This window comes from Ascaphus truei, chromosome 3 (assembly GCF_040206685.1).
Source record: "Ascaphus truei isolate aAscTru1 chromosome 3, aAscTru1.hap1, whole genome shotgun sequence".
NCBI classification, from domain to species: Eukaryota; Metazoa; Chordata; class Amphibia; order Anura; family Ascaphidae; genus Ascaphus; species Ascaphus truei.
The window spans coordinates 163,325,619-163,340,461 of NC_134485.1; the positions used below are offsets into that span (position 1 = coordinate 163,325,619).

The 14,843-nt window shown below is 41.8% G+C and overlaps 1 protein-coding gene across 5 annotated transcripts in view; it reads left to right on the forward strand.

Moving 5' to 3' along the window:
* USP9X (ubiquitin specific peptidase 9 X-linked) overlaps positions 1-14,843 on the forward strand; it is a 187,437-nt gene that overhangs the window by 10,105 nt on the left and 162,489 nt on the right. Inside the window, exon 2 of one of the 5 annotated variants that reach the window (XM_075589698.1) lies at positions 1,385-1,517. The exons of 3 other annotated variants lie outside the window; for them this stretch is intronic. The gene's annotated coding sequence lies outside the window, so the exon portion shown is untranslated. Of the gene's footprint in view, positions 1-1,384; positions 1,518-12,114; positions 12,136-14,843 lie in introns of those variants that run through there. One more of the 5 variants, XM_075589699.1, reaches the window with a different exon arrangement.

The window sequence follows — 14,843 nt, forward strand, 5'->3', positions numbered from 1 at the left end:
ACTGCATTACCCTGGTCTAAATTCCTACTTACCTCCTCAAAGAAACAAATAAGGTTGGTTTGGCAAGATCTATCCTTCATAAATCCATGCTGACTATTACTAATAATGTTGTTTTCCATTAGGTATTCCTGAATATTATCCCGTATTAAACCTTCATGTAGTTTCCCTACTATTGAAGTCAGGCTTACAGGTCTAATTTCCCGTTTGTGATCTAGCTCCCTTTTTAAATATAGGCACCACATCTGCTTTACGCCAATCTTGTGGTACTGAGCCTGTGGAAATGGAGTCCTTGAATATTAAATATAATGGTTTGGCTATTACTGAACTCCTTGAGAACTCTTGGATGTATGACATCTGGACCAGGTGCCTTATTTACTTTAATTTTTTCAAGTCGCTTATGAACTTCTTCCTCAGTTAACCAATTGTTCATTAATATGGAGGTTGTGGTTTCCTCCTGCGGCACTACTATTGAACTTGATTCTTCCCTGGTAAACCCAGAGGCAAAGAATTTGTTTAATACCTCAGCTTTTTCCTTATCTCCAATAATCTGCCTACTCATCTCACACTGAAAGGGTCCTATATTTTCTTTTCTCATTTTTTTGTTATTAAGGTACTTTAAAAAGAACTTTTTAGGGTTGACCTTACTTTCTATTGCAATCCTTTTTTCATTATCCAAGGGTATACACTGATAAGTGTGCTTTTCTAACAATGTTTTAAAGATTGCCCATTTATCTTCTACATTTTTCCCTGCAAAAACATCATCCCATTGTATTACTACTAGATTAGAACTCAGTTTATTAAAATCTGCCTTTCTAAAGTTTAAGGTCTTTGTTGAACCCAAGTAATCTATTTTTTGATAATTTATTTCAAATGAGACCATGTTATGATCACTGTTACCCAAATGTTCCAGGACTTGAATATTTGTTATTACTTCTACATTGTTTGATATGACCAAATCCAGTATTGACCCTCTCCTGGTTGGTTCCTCAATAATTTGGGTCATATAATTGTCTTTAAGCACCCCCAAAAACCTGTTTCCTTTTGTTGTAATGCTAATCTCATTGCCCCAGTCTATATCTGGATAATTAAAATCCCCCATTATGCAAACATGACCCAGTTTTGATGCCTTCTCCGTTTGCAAAAGTATTTTAGCTTCCTCAATCTCACAGATATTTGGTGGTTTATAGCATATTCCCACATATTCCCACAAACATTTTCTTTATACTTTTATACTGCTAATTTCTATCCACAAAGTCTCTACATTTTCATCTAAACAGAAAGTTGTTAATGGACTTCCATAGGAATTGTTTGTAGGTAACTCCATTCAGTATGAGTAGAGAAGATACAGTGATGCCTTTTTATTTTTGTGTGCGAAATGTTGTAGGGTCTGGAATTCTGAAGATATCAGTTTACTGAATATTTGCTTCTTGGAGGTTTAAAATGGCCACTGCCATTCACTCACTAAAACAACAAAGGTTTCCATGGTAACAGCTGCTGCCAATGAAAATGCTAAACAGGTAAAACTTTAAAAAAAAAAAAATGAAGGCCTTTCACAAATGAAAAGTAAGTAAAGCTTGATGTTATGACCTGGGACGAGGTGTTTTTTTTTTTTTTTTTTTTATTACATTTAGAGCCCTGTTATGACTTAATCTTTTTGCTTGCCAGCAGATGTGACATTTGAATCTCTCAGGCAGAAAACAAGATGCCCCACCACATTCAATCTGACCCCTCGCTAACTATCTTCATAAGTCAACTCAAAATTACTCTCTACTCCATCGCATTCCATGATCCTCTCATTAACCTCCTATTCCATCCCTTCCCCCACTACCCATGATCACCCCTTCCTAAGTCTCTCCAAAGTCACCCACCTCACCGATAGCTCCACTGTTCCCACTGTCAGACCTATCACCATGCCACTAATGATACTAAATCCAGAGACCTGACCCCAACCCCTGCCCACCAAGCAAGCTCTCAATGCACCTAACCCATAACTCGACCGTAATGTTCCCACCCCTGCCCACCATAAACATCTTAACACTTGCTCTATGCCCATCACATGGAACATTTCATATGTAACCCAACGATTAGTTAGTAAAACAATGTGCAGCGCCTTGGATAAGGGCACTACATTAAATAAATGTCAACATGCCTTCTTTCTACTGGTGACCTTGACGGCCATATATGCAGTTGTTTTTTAGCCAGAACTTGGCAACACTTGTTTAATTTACTGGTCCCGGAAAAAGTGAACATCACGCTTGAAGATTGGGATTTCTGCTTTAAACAGTGGTTAGATTTTTTTGTATTCATTCTTGACAGAGCCCTGAAAGAGGATGTGAAACCTGTTTGATGGGGGCTCCTGTCTGACATTCTATATTCTGGCCAGGCGGATCATGCACAGTTAACAATGCATTTACTTCAGCTTTGTAAATGGGACTTCCAATTCTTAGGAGCCTGCCTCAAGTAAACGTGTCCTTCACACCCTTTCTCAAGGGTTAGATAGTTGCATAGTAGACATGTCCATATGTTCTACTTGCCCGGTAACTTAACTTAAGCCTCTGGGTGCCTGGATTTTTTTTTTTCAAGACTGGCTTACATTTGGTCTAATGAATTAGTTAATGCATCATTATTTGTGTTTGCCTGGTGAAAATGCTATGCAAACAGGATGTATGTATCTCTTCCCCCCCCCCTCCCCATCCTTTATTTTTATTTTTTGAGATTGAGGGCCTTAAATGGTTAAGCGAATGGGTTCATATATAGGTTGAAACCTGCCCACTTTTGCCTGGTGACTGTGATGTCACAGAAGGCTTTGGATAGAGGGATGGATATAGATGGTGCTGGAACTCTGGTCCCTGGAAGCGTGACTGTGGCTCTCCATACTCCAATACTCCTCATTCTGTATAGTGTAAATAAGTTTGTGTCTAGGTGATTCTGTAATAGGGCAGGTATCCCCTTTCTTGTTTTTGTAGTAGGGGGCGGTGCCCTTACCAGCTAGTGTCCATAGAAAAGGCTCATCCCTACTCTCCTGATTCACATGGAGGAAGTCTATGCCCAGAATTTGTTCCCCAAGCTGTAACCCCAAGGTATAGCTAGATACACCCAACCGAAGGGTCATTCAGTAACATAGATTTCTGAGAACAGCACGAGAGCAAGGCCCAGAAGTGGTTCCCAGTGGATGGAGCACTACAGACACTGGACAGGAATGGGATCAGTTAGGCAACACAAAATGAGTAAATCCTCTGCACCTCCCTAGCGGGCCGAGATAAGGGGCAGCTGGGGAAGAGAAAAGAAACGGTACAAACCAGTGGAGATATCAAAGACTGTACATATTGTAGTGTATGTTGTGACTGAGCATTTATCAATGGCAGTTAATAAAGCTCTTGTTTGTATGAATAAAGTTCCTGGTGCCCATTATTGCATTTCCAACACCCAGCCTGCATGAATCAGAACCCTGATAAGGTAGCAAAGACTGAGCACTGCCGTGTAAGTAGCCACTTTATGTAGACTCCTTAGGAGCTGTGCTGAGAGGGCTACATATATACATACAAAAATGTCACCTACCTGCAGTAGTTCTACATGGGAAACCACTCCTCAACCGCTAAAGCTGGTGCAAGAAAGATTGCTGCTGCAGCAGAATGTTTACAGTAGCGGAGCTGTCGATTTACCGCTCTGCTTCCTGAAGTCGTGCCCCACAATGCCTTCATAGTGGTAAACAAAATATGGGGCACGACTTTAGAAAACCGAGCAACGAATGACTTTTGCTTCCGAGGATGTTCTTCAGCAACCATGGTCCACAAACCCCTCATTTTATTCAGCTGTGTGTACATACACATACAGACACTCCTACACACGCGCACATACAGACACGCCTACACACACACACGCACATACAGACAGGCCAACACGCACGCACATACAGACACGCCAACATGCATGCACATACAGACGCCTACGCACGCACCCATAGGAAGCACATGAAGTCTTCATTTTGCTGCTGAAGGGAATTGTTTCTTGAATGAGGTAAATGCTGTTATCTATTTAATGTGTGAAGGAGATGCTACATGTCTCGCCACAAGAATACATTTAAAAAAAAAAAATTCATATAGATATCTCAGTAAAAAGGGTATTATTTTACCTGGCAAGCCTAGTTTGAAATAGCAGTGCCTCACGCCCCCCCAAAAAAACGACATTGAAATCATAACAAACAGTTTTTTTTATGTTGTGCTGATTCATTTCACGCTTCATTTTTAATATATATATATATATATATTTTTAAAGTAAACAATGGTTTTTGCTGCGGTTTTTATCCACTTACGGTTCCACTGTCAACACCTGTGTTATGTGTGTGGATGGCAATGGCCGTTTTGAATTCCCTGGAAGGTAAATAGTCAGCGAATAACATCTCCAGGGTGCAAGTACAGAATTGGAAAAGGGTGAAATTGCTAAACCCTGCAGCAAAAGAATGTAACAATTGTAAAAAGAAGGGAAACGTTACATTTGCAGGGTGCGTAGAGGGGATCAGTGCTTTAAGTGGATATCTTCTAATTTTTACAGATTAAGTAATCATTGATATTGTTTCACTTTGGTGCTAGGTGGGATTGCATGTTGAGCCATTTGAGGACTGGAATTGGCATTGATATTTTAGCACTGGTGACAGTTGCCTCCCCCCGTCATCAGAAATAGATGAGGAAGTCCTCCTCTTACATTCAGTGAACCACAATCTGCTGTCGCCACATTGCAGGCCTCTGCCGTAAGAATACTGGTCCTTTTGGAGAGCCACAATTGTGATCTTCCACCATCATGCTACAGATGGCTGTGTGTTTTAGCTCAAGGGCCATGTCTTTATCAGAACAGCGATTGTGAATGGAAGCGGTTAGATTGGAAGCATTTTTAGAGTGTTTGGACTGCATGTCTTGCATATACAGGCATACCCCGGTTTAAGGACACTCACTTTAAGTACACTCACGAGTTAGGACATATTTTCAATAGCACCATACCCCTGTGTCCATATGCTCGCTTCGCAAGTACGGACACTTATTCTGCCCTACAGACTGCCGTAGTAGTGACGCGCTGATTTCCCTCGCGCAATAGGCAAATGGAAGCTCGCGCATGCGCCTGTCAGCACGTCCTGAACAGCAATACCGGCTCCCTACCTGTACCGACGCATCGATAAGTGGAAAAAAGGTAGTGTTTCACTTTAAATACGTTTTCGCTTTACATACATGTTCTGTACCCATTGCGTACGTTAATGAGGGGTATGCCTGTATAGTCTTATGTTTGCAGATCTGGCTGAAATATAATTTCTAGTTTGAATAAGACCATTGTCCTATAGTATTTGTATGCTAATGTGCCAGGCTGCTTGCATCGATAATCTGCTTCATTTTGTAGTCTGTGATACGCTAATCATTTCATTTTTCTGTGTAACTAGTCTGCGTGTGATATATTGTAACCCTTTACTTTACTCATTTAGTTATGGTGTCCTAACAATCGCTGTACATTGTGTAAATCCATAAGAAGAAGCCAAAGTGGTTAATAACAGATCTCAAAGCTCTTCTTTGTCTTTGATACTTCCACAAATCAGAGGACTATATTTGGAGGCCAAAGTAAAGATCATCATGTTCCTTTTATTTTAGGTTCAGTTTAGGCTCAGTTTTGTATTGTGCTAATAGTATTAATACTGTATACATTTTTCTACTTTGACACCATATATCACACCTGCACAACACGCGGCCCGCCGGCACTCACTGTGCGGCCAGCGGCGGCGGCTTTCCCCCTCCTCCCTCCCCCGAGTCCACTCTCCCTCCCCGAGTCCGCTCTCCCTCTCCGCCACCCGCCCCGAGCCCAGCCCAGCCCGCTCTCAAGACTGCACGCTCTAGCAGTGCGGCACTTCCGGTGCCCGCTGCTTGCGAGCGCGCGCAGTCCTGCCTGCTCTCCGCCGTGATCTGTGGTGCAGGGGGGATATGTGAGGTGCAGGGGGGATATGTGAGGTGCAGGGGGGATATGTGAGGTGCAGGGGGGATATGTGAGGTGCAGGGGGGATATGTGAGGTGCAGGGGGATATGTGAGGTAGGGGGGGATATGTGAGGTAGGTGAGGTGAGGTGCAGGGGGGTGAGGTGCAAGGGGGTGAGGTGAGGTGCAAGGGGGTGAGGTGAGGTGCAGGGGGATATGTTAGATGCAGGGGGGGGTGGATTGTGTGTGATGTGGAGGGTGAGTATTGTGTGTGATGTGGAGGGTGAGTATTGTGTGTGATGTGGAGGGTGAGTATTGTGTGTGATGTGGAGGGTGAGTATTGTGTGTGATGTGGAGGGTGAGTATTGTGTGTGATGTGGAGGGTGAGTATTGTGTGTGATGTGGAGGGTGAGTATTGTGTGTGATGTGGAGGGTGAGTATTGTGTGTGATGTGGACGGTGTGTATTGTGTGTGATGTGGACGGTGAGTGTTGTGTGTGATGTGGACGGTGAGAGTTGGGGGTGTGAGATGGGGAGTCACAAACGTTGATGATGAGGGGTGCAGGGAGAGATATATATCAGGATGAGGGTTGCTGGGGCAGATATGAGGATGATGAGGGGTGCTGGGAGAGATTGAGGGGTGCTGGAGATATGAGGATGATGAGGTGCTGGGGGAGAGATGATGATTTTACCCGTGCCGCCCGAATCTGTATTCCTTGGAGCGGTTCGGCCCTTCTCACTTGACAAGTTGTGCAGGCCTGCCATATATGATCTCCATCTTGGTTCCTTTTTTCTATTCTCTTTCAATCCCAACTCCCCCCCCCCCCCCCGCCCCAACCACCCTAGCTTGTCTGTGTCTATGGATGGCACAGTGGCAATATAACTGCCTCTGGTGGTTGAACCACATTCAAATCTGTATCAGCTCTCCCTGTGACCTGGAGGCAAGTCACTTTATCCAAATGTCTCTCTAGCACCAAACATTTTGTTAGCTTTTCAGAGCTCTTTTCATGGACTCCTTGGGCTTCTGAAACATTCTATTCAGTCTTGCTTACATTGGAAGTGCTATGTAACAGATAAGTTATTTTATTATCCAGAGTGTTTTATTTATTTTTGTAACTGTACTGACTTTTATGAACTTTGTGCTTCACTTACTGTTGTTGTTTTCTCATTATTCCCTTAGATGTACCACCCTTCAGGTTTAATGACTCATTTAAAATGGCACTATGTATATATCTATATATCACACACACCGTATTAATGTTAACTTCCTTAGAAACATTCAATCAACCCCAAAGTAAAATTCTCCTGTGTTTGCCACTTGTGTAAAAATAAGTAAGTTTCTATCTTTGTGGGTCAGTGTAACTGTTATCTAGCACTTCTCTGTTCTTTCCCACGGTCTCCTTTAAAAAAAAAAAAAAAAAAAGTATTATGCTGCCATTATTAGCAAAGGAAAATGTAAAAACTGAAAAAATCTGGGTAAACTATATATGTATATGTATATTTATTTATGGTGGGTGAAAAAGGCGACAAAAAACCTCCACCGTTGGCATATAGCCAATAAAGAATATCACTTGTGAGCATATTCACATGTCTTAGGCCTTGGACATGCTTACCGCTGGCGTGCTGAGGCTCAGGGAAAGCGGGTGCTTTCCCTGGCCTTGCGGTTGCTTGTCCTGCTCGCCGTAAGGGGGCGGGCACGTCACTGGCCGGGGGCAGGCCAGTGATGTCACGGAGCTGGTTCGCCCTCATTGGGCGAACCGCTCACGTGACCGGTCTGTGCCGGCAAGCGGGGGGTATTTTAAATTCCTGCATACATACATGTGTGTGTATATGTGTATATATATATATATACACATATACATATACATATACATATACATATACATATACATATATATATATATATATATATATATATATATATATATATATTACAATGAAGGTCTGCGCTCGTGTGTGAATAGCCAGAAATATAGGGTATCTATAAATAGACTATTAGTGGATTATAAATATATAAACACAATATTAATGAATTAATATAATGATAAAATAATACAATATATCCTTAAATAATGAGATTAATTAATATACCAATAGTGCATAATGAATGTCTAATTAAAGCAACTAAAAAATACAATTTAAACAAAAAAATGTGTGGTGCTGTGAACTTTCCTTGATCTGCTGAATGCAGATAGTCCTCTAGAGTCCAACAAATAAGTCCAATAATTGGGGAGTAACAGTAGCACTATTAGGACCGACAGGCAGCTTCTTTAAAAGGGCACAACGACTTCCCTCTCCACCTGCATAGAAAGATATGAGAAAAAAAGCGCCAAATCCTAGTGCATTACTGTGCAAAAATCGATATATTTAATTCCCAAAAATCTCAATAAAAATGAACTCACAAACATAAAACATTTATAAGCATTGTATGAGTAATACTCATGCTCCTAGGACCAGGAAACGCTGCTTTGCTGCTGTAGTCCCTCCGTGACTCAACTGGAACAGAATGCTGCCTCCGTTGTTCACTACCTGCAGGAACTGACGTATCAGGCGCTCCACGATGGTCTCTCACCCGGTACACACCACCAGTTGATCTTTAGTTCCCACCGGGGACAGTTGATGCCGCGGACCAGCGGATGACGTCACGGGAATCGTCCAAGATACCGGACCGGTACAGATTCTCAGCAGTTCAAATAGCAAGCCTTGGAAAGTCCACTGCACACCTTCCCTACGCGTTTCATCCCCTGAAGAAGTCAGTCAATCTCACTTTTTTTACTCACCATAACTTAACTCAGTATTATATATAATATATTATATATATATATATACACATACATATATATACACATACATATATATACACACATATATATATATATATATATATATATATATATATATATATATATATATATATATATATATATATACACATACATATATATATATATATATATATATATATATATATATATATATATATATATATATAATAAATATATATAACGTACACGTTTACAAGTCTAATTACAAGAGATGAAAACCCTAAAGTATTTGGTTAAAGATTCAAAGTTTTTCACATTGCTATACGAATCACAAGAAAGTAATGTGTAGTCTACATTTAACGTGTGGAGCACGCCACATCATATGTATTTTGGTTATGTATATGTATGTATATGAGGAACTACCCTATACATTTTAGGAAACACATCCTTCACCCTTTCTTATACTCTGTCCATTGGTGCCCATTGCTAATCTACTTCAACCCTTGTAATTTACACCAACATACCTAGCTCTCTTAGTGATAGTTTTTCTGCCAGATGACTTGTTTCTAAAATAGCATGAAGATGTGGCTCCAAATAATTTTGGCTGATAGGTAAAATGCCACCCATAGACCAAGACAAAAGAAGCCTGTGATACAGCTGGGAAGAAAGTTGTGTGTGTGTCTGTCTGTCTGTATATCTATATCTATCTCCACCTTCTGTATATGTCAATTCGCAGGGGGAATTTACTTTGTTTCTAAACTAGTGTATAGCGTTTTCTACAACCTTCTCTCGTGTGTCACAAAATAGCAGTCTGCCAATGTGTGGTCACGTGAAAGCTAAACTGCCTTGTCATCTCCCAGTTATGTCTGACTTAGGACGCGACGCGCCTGTAGTGCCAGCGACTGGCGATGGGACGGGTGATGTCACCAGTCACCGCTAGCGAAAGTTAGATTTCGCTTTGCGGCTGCGTCGCGGGCTTCCGGGCATTTGATTTGTTCAGGGGCTGTCACATGAGGCGACAGCCCCTGAAAAATCAAATATTCCCGGCTTCCAAAGTCCGCGTTGCTCCGTCGCATTGCCGCCGTCGCGCTTACTCTAAGCGCACGCGGCGGCGGCAATGTATTTGTTTTTGGGCGTCGCCGTCGCCCGTCGCGGGCACTATATAGCCCTTATAAAGCCAACTGGAGACAGGATTTCTTTTCGATTCGGCAGAAAAGACATTCTGTTGCCTCAGACTCCTTTGCAGAAAGTACTACGTCAAGTCTTCTTAAGACGAACTTATGTGTGTTGGCCAACGGCTTTAATCTATATTTGGGAAAACTGAAAACCGCGTAATAGTTGTATTTTTGAATTTGCTTAAATCAGTAAAGCAAATATCTAAACTATACATTGTGAGTTTAATTTTTTCGTTAAAATATTTGGAGGGCGATAATTGTGATTTGGCCTTATATAACAGAAAATATATATTTGATGCTATGTATGTGTGTATCTATCGCACATGCCCTGTTTAACTCGTGTGATATTAATATCTTGCATCCTGAGTACGCCCTGCTCAATTTTTGTTAAAAAATGATTTTCTTAATCTCTAACTTCTGAGGTTACTACGGCAACATTTAGACTGAAGTTGGCTCTAGGGAGAGCTCCCATTTGACCCTCCCAGACACTATTTTTCAAATGCTTATCTCCTGGACCGATCATCTGATTCAAAATAATAAAAACTGTTGTAAAAGCCAAGAGGAGCTCTATTAAAGAAAGCACTGAAATAAAATGCAGCACTAATTGGCAACCAGCTCACTGCTGCTTTAATGGTCCACTCCCAGCTTAATCTACCTAATGCATGTTTTATGCATTATACTAGAAATCAATGACTGTCATTCCTTGAAAGCGATCAACAGGACAGGGTTTCAAAATGTCTCTTGGCCAATCAAGCTGTCTTAGGCTGGGTCCATGGTGAGCGCGCACTCGCGACCGTGCGCGTGACTTCACCCACGTTTTAGCTGCAGCGTTTTCTGGCCAGGGCAGACTTGATGGGGTGGCGTGTCGGGGGACGGGGGGTGGCCGTGATGTCACGGAGCTGGTTCGCCCTCATTGGGGCGTGACTTAGCCGTCGCACCGCAGAATCAAATGATCTGATTCTGCGCGCACAGGGTTGGTGCATGCGTGCATGGTCCATGCTCGCGATCATTGCCTTAAGGCATTGCGATCGTGCCACGCGCGCACTCCTACGCGTGGTCTTACTGACCATGGACGCGGCCGTAGAACTTGGTTGATTATTTGTTGCCCTGATAACCTCGTCTCCTGAGGGCTCAGGATGGAGATACCTGTAATATGACACTTTCGCTAATGCAGCTTCTAATCTAAGTCTGTTGATGTATAAATAATGTAGCAGTTCAATTTGCAGGGGTTTAGCTTTAACATTAGAGAGATGTCATCATGAGCAAGTCGAATTGAAAAATTGAACCAAGACCTAACTGCATATCATTATTTTGGTTAACTGTGGCACAAATACGGTAGTCAAGTAAATTGGGATTAAAGCCAGAATAAAACAGAATTTAGCAGGTCTTGGTTATTTCCAAGTTGGGTTGAAGCGGATTTGTAAATTTGAGTCATTCAATGATGCTAAACAATTTTAGGCTGTGATTATACCCAAAGCGGCCGCCGCGCGCCTAAAAATCTAATTGCAACAATCCAATGAATGTTTACATATTGCACATAGACAGGAACTGCACGGTGGCAGTCAGAAGAAGAGATCTTGGATTTTGTTTTGAGCAGGCGACGGCTGCGTCACGTGTGCGGTTCAGCCAATGAAGGCCACGCCTCCCTGTCCTTCAGCTGTCACCTGCCTGCAGTGCACATGCTGCTCGGACACTTCGCAAAGATGACGTCATGAGATTGCGCGCACCCCCAGTCGGAGCTAGTATAATCATAGCCTCCGATGGAGGGTTTCTGTTAATGAATTTCAGATATTATGTTACAACATGCACTTCTAGTATGATTTGGAATTTAATGATAAACCTAGGGGGCTTTTACTGTAGGTCAAGAGATCATTAAATCTGCATTTAAAGTTAATTTGTAAAGATTCAGGGAGAATATATAATGTTTATTTTATATGTGTATGCATACATGTCAATGGCTCTGCAAAGCTGTGGAGTGTTTTGATGCTTTTTCCTTTCTGAAAGAACAACCTGGTGATCCAAAGTTTAAAGGTTATTTTTTATTTTGTTTTTTTTTTGTTTTTTTCCTCCTCTTCCAGCGAGGCTGCTGATTGGTCGGTTTCTCAGCGCCAAGGTATATGATTGGGTGCCTTCCTGAGCTGGTGGTCTTCCTGATATTCCTTATGAGGAGTGGGTGTCTCTGACTGGTTTGGAGGTGCAGCCTCACTGCTTGTTGGAATTATTGAATTGATTTACCGAACTTCGCAATGGTAAAGATGAGTCCAGAGTAGTGAGTAGTGAGTAATGAGTCGTGAGACCTGTGTGTGTGTGTGTGTGCGTGGGTACTCCCCCCTCCCCCATTCAAATGTATTTTTCTTTTTTTTTAATGTACACTTTTTTCCTCATCATCATGGAGTGGGGGTTCGTTCCCCTAAGCTGGACAGTGTAATTGTTTTATCTCCATTGAGCTCCTGCTTACCGGCTTCTGTCATCAAAGCTTTCTTCCCACGGGCCAATTGGAAGTCACAATGTCACCAGATCATGGCATTGCAACTTACTATTGAATACCCCCAGTAGCAAGCTTTGATTTTTATTTAATTTTGCTGGTGTATAAAATGAGATCTCTCTGGAAGTGGAGAGAGCTACTACAAATGGCATGTTTCAACTCCAAGGGACCCCCAAGTTCTAATTCTGTATAAATGTATTTATTTATTTTTTAAATATGGGGATTGCTGTATTTTTTAGGCCAATTTAGTTACTACAACTTTTATATTTTTTATTTGACCTATTTATGTTCTGTTGTATTTATGGTTTAAGGAAAGGGTCTGCATCAAGAAAACAATATCTGTAGGCCATTCATTCCTCATACACTGAAAAGTTTCAGACTTTTTAAATGCAAATACTTGCCTCATTTTAAATACGACAAAATCACCAATATTGGCTAAAATAGTAACTCGTGAGTGAAGTCACTCATAAGCAGGGGAGCAAGGTTAAAATCCTAGTGTCTGCTCCTTGTGATCTTGGGCAAGTCACTTTACATCCGTGTGCCTCAGGCACCAAAACTAGATTGTGCGCTCCTACCTAATTGTCTAGCAATTTATTAGTAAACGTTTACATTTTGATCCAAAGTCTTTTAACAAAGGAGTCCATTGCATCTTGAGCAAAAAAATATTTCAAACAAAAGACCAGATCCTCCTACTAATTTGGGCTAAATATACTAGTGATGTTTACATTTAGAACCCAAGTCTGTGTAACAAAGGAGTCATTTTGTTGCATCTTTTGATGAAAACATGATTCAAGCCTGCCAACCTAGTCAATGTAGACTCCGTTTAGCAGGTACCTACACTGAATATATGTAATTTCTTATTGTCCTGTGGACTAAACTTGAAATATGTGAAAGTGCCCTGAAAGGGTTAAATGAAGCCTTTGCTTTGTGATTTAGTGCAATTAAAAACTGCCAAAGCCAGTATCAGAATTCCATTATTATAAAGGGGAACTGTGGGTGCACAAATACCTTGTGTGAAATATTAAAACATCTCTGTGTAAGTTTTATTATTTCACACTAGGGTATTTCTGCACCCACAGGTCACAGTAGGCTGGAAGATTTGCAAGGCCAGAGGCGAAGCCGAGGGACTTTTAACCCAGCCAGGGCATTATTGGCCAGTAATGCCCTGCAGGAATTATTACTATTGTACGGTAAATGTGGGCTTCTTTAAAAAAATAAGACACTTTTCGATAGTTCTATAGATTAAAATTGTAAATGCATTAAAGCACTTATATATACACTCACACTGCAGCTATCTATAGATATACACACATACTACAGCTCAACATACACTCAACACACTAGAGGTCCACGCACAAACAAACTCTCCCTCTCTGTCTTGTACGGAGCTTTGTGCAGGGTGGGGGAGGAGTCGGTGTCATGCTTCTGTCTTCTGTCCAATCACTTCCCCTGTCTGAGAGCTGCTCTGACGTGAGAGCCGATTGGCTGGAAATAAATACTTGGCAAGGTGCCAAATATTCTGGGCCATTACTGAATGAGTAATGCCCGGAATTTTAACCAATTAAAGTGCAGATATTTCAATAATGCCCCGAATTTGACAACTTAGCCTATAATTTCTTATTGGCTTATGTACTAAACATCTTCACTATTTCAAGATCAGGTAGCAGGTAGGCACTGCGAAAGTGACTAAAGGGTTAAATAAATGAAGCATTTCTGCTATTTGAGATTCATCGCCATTAAAATTGCCAAAAAAACAGAAATAAAATTCTCTTTGCATTATGAAGGGAAAGTTGATTCCACAAGTTTCTTAGAATTATGTATACAGGAGGGCCCGGGCATGCGGAGGGTTCTGTTCTAAAGGCCTGCCGCAAAGCGGAACCGGTGATTTTCGTGTGCCCTTCTACACATGTGCAACCTTGGCAAATCTCCCCCCCCCCCCCCCCATTCTGCGCATGTGCGGCCTCTAACTGGCCCGTTCTGTGTACGCGCAGACTTGGTACCGCCGTATGGATGGATCGCCAAAAAGCGGGGCCTTGCTACTTATTACTTTTCACTGTTTCAGTCATACACTTACCACCTTCTCTTGTAGAGCGATAACGTCAGACTACCAAATTGAAAAAGTGGTTTATACCTATTTGAGAATTGGCAAGGAGCTCCGAACCTGAAAGGAGGGGCCAGACACCTCCAAGCAAAACAATTTTAACAAAACAGAATTTGGCTGAAATGATAGTAAGCGTTTGCGTGCGTGCGTGCATGACGTTGCAGGTAGCGTAAGTGTTTTGTGTCTATAGGCCAAACGATGATGTGCGAGACTAGGTGTGGCCATGACATCACAAGGGTAGTTTTTTCCTGCCTCACTGTGATTGGCTCAGTGTCACGTGACACGGCAGGCGCTCAAAGTCAAATTTCTTTCTTTCCACAAAGCTGCCGCGCCAACGCTATATGCCGTGCGCGCGTCTGCACTAGGTACAC